Source organism: Scyliorhinus torazame, chromosome 4 (assembly GCF_047496885.1).
Source record: "Scyliorhinus torazame isolate Kashiwa2021f chromosome 4, sScyTor2.1, whole genome shotgun sequence".
In the NCBI taxonomy this organism is placed as follows: domain Eukaryota; kingdom Metazoa; phylum Chordata; class Chondrichthyes; order Carcharhiniformes; family Scyliorhinidae; genus Scyliorhinus; species Scyliorhinus torazame.
Window position 1 is genome coordinate 293,325,858 of NC_092710.1, and position 12,852 is coordinate 293,338,709.

At 48.1% G+C, this 12,852-nt stretch overlaps 1 long non-coding RNA gene across 1 annotated transcript; it reads left to right on the plus strand.

The window, feature by feature from the left end:
- Nucleotides 1-4,351: 4,351 nt before the first annotated feature.
- LOC140411747 (uncharacterized) lies at nucleotides 4,352-12,419 on the plus strand. The gene is made up of 3 exons (XR_011940990.1): nucleotides 4,352-4,454; nucleotides 4,628-5,056; nucleotides 10,716-12,419. It is a non-coding gene; the product is annotated as an uncharacterized lncRNA (long non-coding RNA).
- Nucleotides 12,420-12,852: the final 433 nt, after the last annotated feature.

The following is a 12,852-nucleotide window of genomic DNA, read 5'->3' on the forward strand; positions in this document are numbered from 1 at the left end:
CCGGGGGTTGGCGTGAATCCCGCCCCCGCCGGTTGCCGAAGTCTCAGGCACCAGATATTCGGCAGGGGCGGGAATCGCGCTGCGCCGGTTGGCGGGCCCCCCCCCCCGCTCGATCCTCCGGCCCGGATGGGCCGAAGTCCCGCCGCTAAAATGCCTGTCCCGGCGGCGTAAATTAAACCACCTACCTTACCGGCGGGACAAGGCGGCGCGGGCGGGCTCCGGGGTCGGGGGGGGGGTGATCTGGCCCCGGGGGGTGCCCCCACGGTGGCCTGGCCCGCGATCGGGGCCCACCGATCCGCGGGCGGGCCTGTGCCGTGGGGGCACTCTTTCCCTTCCGCCACCGCCACGGTCTCCACCATGGCGGAGGCAGAAGAGACTCCCTCCACTGCGCATGCGTGGGAAGCTGTCAGCGGCCGCTGATGCCCCCGCGCATGCGCCGCCCAGAGATGTCATTTCCGCGCCAGCTGGCGGGGCACCAAAGGCCTTTTCCGCCAGCTGGCGGGGCGGAAATCCGTCCGGCACCGACCTAGCCCCTCAATGTTGGGGCTCGGCCCCCAAAGATGCGGAGCATTCCGCACCTTTGGGGCGGCGCGATGCCCGTCTGATTTGCGCCATTTTGGGCGCCAGTCGGCGGACATCGCGCCGTTTCCGGAGAATTTCGCCCCTCACCTTCCCAAAGCCTGCCCTACAAGGCACATATCAGGAGTGTGATTAAATACGCTCAATTTTCCTGGATTAGTGCGGCTCGAACAACACTCAAGAAATGTGACACCATCCAGGAGAAAGCAACCCACTTGATTGACACTATCACCTTCAACAGCCGCTCCATCCCACACTGGCGCACAGTAGCAGCGGTGTGAACCATCTATGATTCACTGCAGCAATTCACCAAGGTTCCCTCAGCAGCACCTTCCAAACACATAATTTCTACCACCTCAATGGGAAAGGGCATCAGATACATGGGAATACCATCGGCTGCAAGTTGCCTTCCAAGCCACGTACCATCCTGACTTGGAAATCTATCACCAATCCTTCACTGGGTCAAAATCCTGGAATTTCCTCCCTCGCAGCTCTGTGGGTGAAATGAAATGAAAATGAAAATGGCTTATTGTCACAAGTAGGCTTCAAATGAAGTTACTGTGAAAAGCCCCTAGTCACCACATTCCGGCGCCTGTTCGGGGAGGCTGTTACAGGAATTGAACCATGCTGCTGGCCTGCCTTGGTCTGCTTTCAAAGCCAGCGATGTAGCCCTGTGCTAAACAGCCCCAGCCCTAGGTGGGGTGTACTTACATCAGATGGACTTCAGCTGCATTAGAACCACATCTTTTCAAGGGCAATTAGGGATTGGCAGTAAATGTTGGTCTTGCCAGAGACGCTCACACCCTTGAAAGAAAAATCGTTCTCGTTCTATCCTGCATTGTCTGGAGTTCTGGAATAGAATACAAGTTCCAGGTAGATAAAACCATAGAAAATAACAACAATATCTGTTTTATTACAAATAGAGATTAAAAGAGCAAAGAAGTAATCCCAAAGTTATATAAAATATTGATTTGACCACAGTGCAATTTTGGAGACCCATTATAAAGGAGATTAAACCCTACTTACAGAATAAGTTTATTGCAATGCTAGCAAATGTACAACTGCAGCTTTCAGGAGAATCTTAACAAATTGTCACCTTTTCCACTAGATTAGAAAGCTAAGAGGGGTTTATAAAAATGGTATAATGTCTTGTGAGAGTGATTGGGTAAACAGTTTCCTTTGGATAGGAGTTAGTAGTCGTTAAATTGTGACTAAGGGCTGACAGGGTCTTGCCCAGCAGCTGGAAAGCCAGCATCATCTCCTTTTGGGGAGGTCCGCTATATTCAGTGCCAATCAGGCACTTATCTGGACAGCAGCGGGCCTTACCCAGATCAAGGACCCTGGATGTGGAAATCCTGCCCACTCACCCCCCGGAGTTGTCAATCAATCAGGGGCAGACAGCTGTCATTGCAGAGAGCGTCATCAGGAAGGTGACGGTTGCTGCCATCGATGCACCTACTGGAGATCTAGGATTGCCAAGAAAACTAGGCAACATTAAAAGTGAGTGATGGCCAGAGTGGGGGTTGCAGGAGATGGGGGAAGGGGGGTGCAGGAGTTGCCAGCAAGGGATTGCTTTTCAGTGTGCCCAGGGCACTCTTCCCACTCCGGGTCCCCCTATCAGAAACTGTGTGTGTGACAGTGAGGGACCATCACCTGGGAAGCCCGCAAGCAATCCTAACAAGATTTGCTCTTCAGGCTTCCCACATGGCAAATCCCCCAACAAGAGGTGGGTAAATTTTCAAGTTGGCAGCATCCATGAGACTTCTTGGGCGAGATTCTCCGACCCCCCGCCGGGTCGGAGAATCGCCGGGGGCTGGGGTGAATCCCGCCCCCGCCTGTTGCCGAATTCTCTGGCACCGGAGATTCGGCGGGGGCGGGAATCGTGCCGTGCCGGTTGGCCCTCCCCCGGCGATTATCCGGCCCGAATGGGCCGAAGTCACGCTGCTAAAATGCCTGTCCCGCCGGCGTGGATTAAAGCACCTACCTTACCGCCGGGACAAGGTGGCACAGGCGGGCTCCGGGGTCCTGGGGGGGGGCGCGGGGCGATCTGGCCCCGGGGGGTGCCCCCACAGTGGCCTGGCCCGCAATCGGGGCCCACCAATCCGCGGGCGGGCCTGTGCCGTGGGGGCACTCTTTTCCTTCCGCCTCCGCCATGGTGGAGACTGTGGCGAAGGCAGAAGAGACCCCCTCCACTGCGCATGCACGGGGATGCCGTGAGCTGACGCTCCCGCGCATGCGCCGCCCGGCAATGTCATTTCCGCGCCAGCTGGCGGGGCACCAAAGGCCTTTCCCGCCAGCTGGCGGGACGGAAATCAGTCCGGCGTGGGCCTAGCCCCTCAAGGTGAGGGATCGGCCACTCAAGATGCGGAGGATTCCGCACCTTTGGGGCGGCGCGATGCCGGACTGATTTGCGCCGTTTTTGGCGCCGGTCGGCGGACATCGTGCCGATTACAGAGAATTTTGCCCTTGTCCTTGCTTAATTGAGGTAGAGACAATGGCCGGGATTCTCCGACCCCGGGCCGGGTCAGAGAATCCCCGGGGGGACGCGAGAATCGTGCCCCGCCGCCGGCTTCCTGATTCTCACCCGCCGATTCTCAGGTGCCTGCGGGATTCCCGCCGCGCTGGTTGGGGGCCGTTGAAAGCGGCACCCCCAGCAATTCTCCGGGCCCCAATGGGCCGAGTGGCCGACAAGTTTGACCGAGTCCCGCCGGCGTGGGTTACTCAGGTCCCACACAGCGGGTCCTGGAAGATGAGTCTGCGGGGGCTGTCCTGGAGGGGGGACAGGGGGAATCTGACCCCGGGGGAGGCTCCCATGGTGGCCTGGCCCACGATCAGGGCCTACCGATCGACGGGTGGGCTGGTTCCATGGGGGCCTATGTTCCTCTGCTCCGGGCCCCTGTAGGGCTTCACCATATTGCCCGGGGGCTGGCGTGGAGAAGGGAATCCTCACGCTTGCGAGGAATCATGCCGGCCGTTCCGCGCATGCACGGAAATACGCCGGCCATTCTGCACAAGCGCGAACTCCCATCGGCCGTTCCGCGGCGGCTGGAGCTGCAGGGACCACTCCCGCACCGACCTAGCCCCCAGTAAGGAGAGCATTCCCCATTATCGGGGACCGTTGATGCCGGAGTCGTTGGCACCTCTTTTCACGCCGGTGTGGGGACATAGCCCCATTATTGAAGAATCCCGCCCAATGTGTCAGCGAGATCCCCACACAATTAAATGCCCCCTCCCCCACCACCGCCAAAAAATGTACCTCAGGAGAGGGCATTTCAGTCTGCCCTAGGTTTTGGAGGGGCTGGTTTAGCACACTGGGCTAAATCGCTGGCTTTTAAAGCAGACCAAGGCAGGCCAGCAGCACGGTTCAATTCCCGTACCAGCATCCCCAAACAGGCGCCGGAATGTGGCGACTAGGGGCTTTTCACAGTAACTTCATTGAAGCCTACTTGTGACAATAAGCGATTTTCATTTCATTTCAAGTGTTTGGATATTTGTTTCTTCACGGAGAAAGCTGTTGAAGATTGATATGCTTCAAATGGTTGAAGCAGAGACCGTTTAAATATTTAAGAGAAAAATAGTTTTAAAGCCGAGGAAGACAGAAGGCTTTGGCCAGAAAGTGGGAGAGTGGGTGGAGTTTTAGATTAACCCAGCAAAGGGCTAGCATGTCCTCCCCTGCAACCTTAGCAGTTCTACCTCTACTCACACTCTGGGAAAGTGAGGCAAACAACCTCAGCCTTCACGTGTGGTAGGAAAGGGAACATTGAAAGAAGTCTCGCCACAGAGGTAATAAGATTCTTATTAAACACCGTGCAGCATAAAATGCTGAAAAAGGAATAAACACATGAGAAAATGGAAAGCCAATGCGGAACAAGCAGGTATGTGAGTCACCATGGTAACAAAAAATCTTTGAAGAGTAGATTGAAACAGAGTGATAGAACAAACTCTGAATTTTTCATCATGGCATTGATTATTTGTGATTGCCAGTAGAGGAAATAAACGCAGTTTGCGGGAATTGATTCAAGTCTATCCTTTGTCGTTTTGGCTTCAGAATGGAAACGAGCAACTCATGCTCCAACCCCCAGAGTGGGTTCATTTGTATAATGAAGGACGGCAACAGGTGCAGCCTGCGAGGGTCAGGGGAGCGCACTGGCAGTGAGAATGGAAAACTGCACACGAGTGGAAGTTAAAGGAATGGAGCCAATTAAAGAAGCTTTCCCTGAATGCTGCAAGAACAGCGGACAAACACCACAAAACAGCTCATTATCACAGATTTGCAGAGCTCTGGTTGAAGACTGACATTATTTATTCAAACAGTAGCGTATATCTCCCAGCCCGTGGGGAGGAATCTTCTGACTTCATAAAACTTTGGTCACGAGAAGATTATTTAATTTTCCATCAAAAGGCATGAGTGCAGCTGGTATTGGAGGCTGCCTGCATCTCTTTCATCTCCTCAGCCTGAGGCACTTCCTCCACAAAAGTAAGTGGCCCTCATTGCCATGTATTCTCCCGGGTGAAGCAAAAAAAACCCCCGGTTTCCCAATAAAGAGAAATGTGCTGCGGGATTATTCACCGTCGGCTGGATTCTCTGCCCCGCCGGCAGCACGCCCACGCGTTTCCCGACGGCGTGGGGTGGCCCACAAAGGGAAACCCCTTTGGCCGGCTGTGGGAACGGAGAATCCCGCTGCCGGTGGGGGCGTGCCGGAAAACGGGGCTGGCGGGACAGAGACGACCGCCCGTGATCTTTTGGGTTCTCTGAGAAATTGCTCCCGCCCTCTCCAATGATCGAAACAATCTAGGAAATCACATCGACCCAAGTGTCGAGAACAACCCTTACGTTCCATGTAATAAGCCACACAATATTTAAAAATGGCCATTGGCACTATTTTTCTACAGCCTAATTTTTGAAATAAATACAGCAAATGTTCAGATACACAAATTATATGCAGTCCTCCGTGTTTTCACAACCTGAAGCCCTAGAATTTGAGCATTTACATAACACATTTGAGTTAAGACTTAGGTTATACAATCAGAATGAGGACTCTGCATTGTATTTGGCCTGTTTCACCCAGAGCCTGGCACAGCCGATGGCATTGCAGGTCCGAAACAGACCTGGTTAAATACACTACATTAAATTCTCTAGCATTGCCATAATTCACCTTCATCTTAACAGTGAACAAACACTAAGAAACCTCATCAAAGTGGTCTTTAAACTGGCCTTCTACCTCACTGACCAAATGAAGCATTCAATTTCACAACTGACAATTTAAGAATAAGATATTTGTGACAGTGCTACCCAGGTGAAGCAGCTATCAGGTCTGAGCTACTCAAATGGGTTGTAAAATTAATAAGAAACCAGCTCATGATTGTACATTCCCCTAATTTAAATATCATAAAATTCACATATCCTAGTTAAAATGTAACACAAGTCACGGGGTCAACATCAATGAAAGAATCTTATTCCATGTCTCAGATGTAACTTTCAATATTTAAACCTCCCACAATCTGGCACATGATGAGTTGGCAGCCCAGAGAATCTCATGTTTCAGTATTAAAATAAAGATAGAAAATGCTGGAGGAACACAATGGACCTGTCAGTGTGTCTGGGAGAGGAAAGACCTGTGTGTGCCCTCCCCTACAGTAGATTCTCTTCTGTTCTGCTTAATGTAGATTTGCAGACTTCACAATTTTTCTACGAGTCAATATGTCCAAGAATGTAGATGCCCTTTTCCCTTTGGCCACGGACACAATTATGCACAAATCTCTTTTTAATAATCTTCATAATTGTCACAAGTAGGCTTATATTAATACTGCAATTAAGTTACTGTGAAAATCCCCCAGTCGCCACATTCCAGTGTCTGTTCGGGTACATTGAGGGAGAATTCAGAATGTCCAATTTGCCTGACAAGCACGTCTTTCGGGACCTGTGGGAGGAAACCGGAGCACACGGAGGAGCAAATCCACGCAGACATGGGGAGAATGTGCAGACTCCACACAAGACAGTGACCCAAGCCGGGAATCGAACTTGCAATCCTGGCGCTGTGAAGCAACAGTGCTAACCACTATGCTACCATGCCGCCCAATGTGCCCATCGATTTCTATCACTCGGCTTTCAATAGATCATGTGCAATGTGCATGCAATTTCCCAATAATATGTGGCCGCCAATACTTGGAAAATTGGTCCCTTCATCGCTGCTTTCCAATATTTTCTTTCTTTCTGGGCTGAATCTTCATTCTTGTCACATTCTACTGTCAAACAACACAATAAAAGTGCCTTCTTGTCTCTTGCATTGTAGTCTGATCATCGCCTACTCTGAAGGAAGCAATTTTGTTATTACCTCCTTCTCCTACCTCAGTTCAACTGCCCAATTAACTCAGACATGACCCTCCCAGCTTCCACTTGGTACAGTCCGTGGCTGGTTCCACTTAAAAATATCCATCCTGCCATCCTTTGATTCCCATGTACCTGCTCAATATTATGACATTAGGTAGATTTAACGAGAAGCCTGCTTAATTGTTGATAATGTGCATTACATCAATTCTTACACTTCCTGCGAATATTTTCCATATCATTTTATCAGTAATACTTCAGCAGCAGGTAAAGTGGGACTATGTGTACCTGACCTGGGCCTCTCTGAAACTGCCCCATTCTAACAGCATTTGTGCGTGAGTCAAAATTGAGTCTCTCATGCATCTGTCATATCCCATGAGGAAACCTCTGGAAGCAGGCACATTCCAAAAGAAGCAAAGAACTGTGAGGAAGTGAGTAACTACACTTCTTTTTGAAAATCATAAATCGATTAACCAGACCTCCAGTATTGCATGTTGTATGTTCAGTAGGTCTCACAAAGAGGATGAGTCTTATATGGTTGAACAAAGAACAAAGATCAGTACAGCACAGGAACAGGCCCTTCGGCCCTCCCAGCCTGCACTGGTCATGATACTACCCTTGGCCAAAACCATTAGCTTTTCCTCGTACCATATTCCTCTATACACATCCTATCCATATATTTGTCAGGATGCCTTTTGAATGCCGATAATGTATCTGCTTCCACAACATCCCCTGTCAACGCATTCCAGGAACTTACCACCCTCTGTGCAAAAAACCTGCCTCGCACATCTCCTCTAAACTTTGCCCCACGGAACTTAAACCTATGCCCCCTGGTGACTGACCCCTCCACCCTGGCAAAGAGTGCCTTTCCTTCCACTCTATCCATGCCCCTCATAATCTTGACCTCTATCAGGTCACCCCTCAACCTCCGTCTTTCTAATGAAAACAGTCCGAGTCTATTCAACCTCTCCACATAACTAACACCCTCCAGACCAGCCAACATCCTGTTAAACTTGTTTTGCACCCTCTCCAAAGCCTCCACATCCTTCTAGTAGTGTGACAACCAGAATTGTGCGCAAAATTCCAAGTGAGGCCTTACAAAGATTCTATATAACTGGAGCATGACTTGCCAGTTTTTATACTCGATGCCCTGTCCAATGAAGGCAAGCATTCCGTATGCTTTCTTGACTACCTTGTCCACTTGTGTTGCTACTTTCAAAGATCTGTGGACCTGCACGCCCAGATCTCTCTGACTTTCTATATTCTTAACAGTTTTACCATTTACTGTATATTTCCCCTCTATGTTAGACCTACCAAAATGCATTATCTCACATTTGTCTGGATTAAATCCCATTTACCATTTCTCTGCCCAAGTCTCCAACCTATCTATGTTCTGCTGTATCCTCTGACAATCCTCATCATTATCTGCCACTCCACCAACCTTGGTGTCATACGCAAACTTACTTGTCAGACCAGCTACATATTCCTCCAAATCGTTTATGTATACTACAAACAACAGAGGCCCAAGCACAGATCCCTGTGGAACACCACTAGTCACAACCTTCTATTCAGAAAATCACCCTTCTACTGCTACCCTTTGTCTTCAATGACCGAGCCAGTTCTGTATCCATCTTGTCAACTCACCTCTGATTCCATGTGGCTTCACCTTTTGTACCAGTCTGCCATGAGGCACCTTGTCAAACGCTTTACTGAAGTCCATGTAAACAACATTCACCGCCCTCCCCTTATCAATCATCTTTGACACCTCCTCAGAAAACTCAATGAAGTTAGTGAGGCTCTCCTTCACAAAATCATGCTGTCTATCACTAATGAGTCAATTTGATTCCGAATGGGCATGAATCATATTCCTGAGAATTCTCTCCAATAATTTACCTATTACCGACATGAGGCTCGCCGGCCTATAGTTTCCTGGATCATTCCTGCTACTTTTCTTAAACAGCGGTGCCATATGAGTTATTCTCATTCCTCTGAGATCTCACTTGTAGCCAATAAGGATTCAACGGTGTCAGTCAAGGCCCCAGCAATTTCCTCCCTTGCTTCCCTCAGTATTCCGGGGTAAATCCCATCTAGCCCAGGAGACTTATCTATCTTAATATTTTTCAAAACACCCAAAGCCTCCTCCTTTTTGATGTCAACATGACACAGACTGTCCACACACCCTACCCAAGAATCATCTTCCACAATGTCCTTTTCTTTGATAACACATAAACAGGGTATAGCCCAAACTATGAGCTAACTCCATGCTTGCTTCTACCCAGGTCTCTATCCAGTCTACAACTGACCCTTGTCTCAGGTCATGTGTCTCTTTACATCACACTGGGGGTGGTACTGTTTCCCAATCTCACATTAACCCTTGCTATGCCAGATACCCTTATGCTAAATCCAGGACATTGTCTAAAATCCAGAGAACTTGCAGTACTCAACGAAAAATACAATGCTCACAATGAGATCAAATAGGATCAAAGGACCAATATCCCACAATAAATCAAGGCTGGTGCACCCCTATGGGCAAGTTATGACCTCCTCAGTATACAGTGGCTTCCGTAGCAACAAGTAGGTTTGTCCTGTCAAATAAAGAATGAAGCAGGTGCAGTTAAAATTATAACGATACGAGAGTGGATTTTCCACTCCTTACAGCTGTTCCTAGTGTGTCTGAGACTTTTGTGCCAAGTATTTTCCAGCAGGGATTTTCCAGCAACCTGTCATTACTGATTTGCCGTATTTTTAGGCATTGAAATAGTGCCGAACACAATTTGCTATCTGCTTGGAGGAGGATTGAGCAGAATGCTCATTCGACCAATCTGGCAGGGAACTAAGGGAAGCTTTAGCACCCTTTGGTGTACAGTTTTGCAGTACACTTTTCAATAGGTTTCAGTTGATTGTTTGCCATTAGTTTTTTTGGCATTCTATTTCCTGCAGCCAATAAGTTTGTCCAGAACCTAAACTGACCAAATTTTGGATGGTCATTTAACCTTACCCAACTGTCAATTGAAATGCATTGGGTGGGTCACTCAACTTTCAGAAAGCTAGCAACATCAGAATATAGGATAAGGAATGGGTAATTTAGCCCCTTCAGCCTGTTCTGCTATTCAATGAAATCTGATGCCTGGCCCTATATATGTGCTTTTGTCACAAGTTGCTTGAGGAGGGATGATTCTGACCTTAGGATGCAAATGAACTTTCCACTTTTGCCAGACATGTCTATCTGACTCTGACTCAGATCTGAACTAGTTTTGGGGCACAACTTGTGTTGGGGTAACTATTGGTACTCTACTCATATCCCAACTACCCAATTCATCAGACTAATTTGATTCTTTCCAACTCCCTTCTTCTTTGTGAACCTCCGAAGATAAAATATCATGTATACGTACATCCCTGTAATTTTGTGACTATCAAACATCTTGATCAATTAGGTGAGAGGACCAAATATTTTACAACACTTCCTGAACCACCTGTTAATCTTTCACCTTGACTTTTTGGTTCAACTTCAGACTTTGTTCCCTCATTCTGCCCCATCATGACTGTCTTTCTGCCTGGATTGTTGTTCTTTTACTGACTCTGCTAAACATGCTTCAGCAATGAAAATTTCATTCTAGGCTATCTTCTAAGAAGCAACTCACTCTCACTTTGCCAGTAGTTGTGTGAGGTGTGTTACAGTAAATAAACAAACAAGTTGCCAGTTTGTGATTCAATAACATCTTTCTCTTCCAATTTGTATTTAACATTTCCTTAACATGAACATGATTAACAATTTGTACTGTGCACTCTGCTGTTCCATTTCAAACAGGCTGATATGGTGGATTACCTCGTTCATTCTCATGGAATTTGAAATCTCTTCTGAAAAAAATTGAAGTCCGTTATCGGACACAATTTCCTCGAGGAATATATAAGCCACACTCTAGCTGGCCATTCCCATGATTGCATTCCGTTGTGTCTTCCATGCCCTTTTCTAACCCTGATCACCAAAGGTAGCTTCTCGCTAAAACTCTTTGTCAAGCTCATCCCCAAGAGCCCCGGGAACACCACATTCAACTCATCTCCAGTCTGAGAAATGTCCACCTATACCTACCCTCTGTTTCCTATCTCTTAGCCAACTTCTAACCCATGCTGCCAAGGACCCATCAAACCCAAAGTTTTAATTTCCTAACCAACCTGCCATGTGGCACCGTATCAAATGTTTTCTGAAGGTCCAAATATACAACACCACGGCAGTACCTTCACCCACTGTCTGTGTCAGTTCATCAAAGTGCTCAATTAAATTTGTCAGGCATGACCTGCCTTTGACAAAGCCATGTTGACTGTCCAGTATTAAATTATTTTTCTCCAACTGTATATTTATCTTAACCCATATTATGGCCTCCATCAGTTTACCCACTATTGATGCGGTCCAGGTGATTTATCCACCTTCAGCACAGGGCTAAATCGCTGGCGTTGAAAGCAGACCAAGGCAGGCCAGCAGCACGGTTCAATTCCCATAACAGCCTCCCCGAACAGGCGCCGGAATGTGGCGACTAGGGGCTTTTCACAGTAACTTCATTTGAAGCCTACTTGTGCCAATAAACGATTTTCATTCATTTTCATGTCAAGCTGACAGGTCTGTAGTTTCCTTGATTATCCTTTGCTCCTTTCTGAAACAACGGTGACACATTTGCAATCCTCCAGCTCCCTGGGACTAATCCTTTGTTGAGAGAGGCCTGGAAAATTTATGTCAATGGCTCCACAATATACTCGCTTACCTCTCTCAGCAAACGAGGATACATCCCATCCAGGCCTGGCGACTTCTCTACCTGGAGTGCTGCCAGCCTTTTTAGCACCTTTTCTTTATCTATCACTATACTGCTCACCGAGATTTTCAACTGGGCCATTGTCACCATCCTCGAATTTAGTAAGGACAGAAGCAAAGTATTCATTCAGTACCATTGCCATACCCTCCGCTTCAGTGAGCAGTTTACCCTGCTTGACTCTTATAGATCATAGATCATAGAATTTACAGTGCAGAAGGAGGCCATTCGGCCCATCGAGTCTGTACCGGCTCTTGGAACGAGCACCCCACCCAAGGTCAACATCTCCACCCTATCCCCATAACCCAGTAACCCCACCCAACACCAAGGGCAATTTTGGACACGAAGGGCAATTTAGCATGGCCAATCCACCTAACCTGCACATCTTTGGACTGTGGGAGGAAACCGGAGCACCCGGAGGAAACCCACGCACACACGGGGAGGATGTGCAGACTCCGCACAGACAGTGACCCAAGCCGGAATCGAACCTGGGACCTTGGAGCTGTGAAGCAATTGTGCTATCCACAATGCTACCGTGCTGCACGGTAATCGGAGGATTGAAACGGAGGATCCCAATGACAGAGAATGCCGCCTGCAATGTTTTGGCCTCAACTACTTCTTGTGGTAACATTGTGATGACATTGATACAATCATGTATAGGAGATCAAGATGTAGAATAAGTTTTGGTGGAGATCAGAAATAATAAAGGTAAGAAGTCACTTGTGGGAGTGGTTTATTGGCCCCCTAACAGTAATCACTGTAGGGCGGGTTACACAGGAAGAAATAATGGAGGCTTGTGAGAAAGGTACAACAATAATCATTCTTGATTTTAATCTCAATATAGATTGGGCAAATCAGACAGGCAAAGGCAGCCTGGATGATGAGTTCCTAGAGTGTTATCTTAATGTACAAGTTTTAACACCACCCAGAGAGCAGGCTATACTAGATCTGGTAACATGCAATGAGACGTGATTAATTAATGACCACATAGTGAAGGCCTCCTAAAGTAGTAGTGATCATAATATGATTTAATTTGGGGGAAAGGGGAGTGGATCTGAGATGAGTGTTTTACACTTAACTAAGAGCAACAATGAAGGCGGTGCTAGCTGAAGTGAACTGGGGAATTAGGTTAAGGAATAGTTG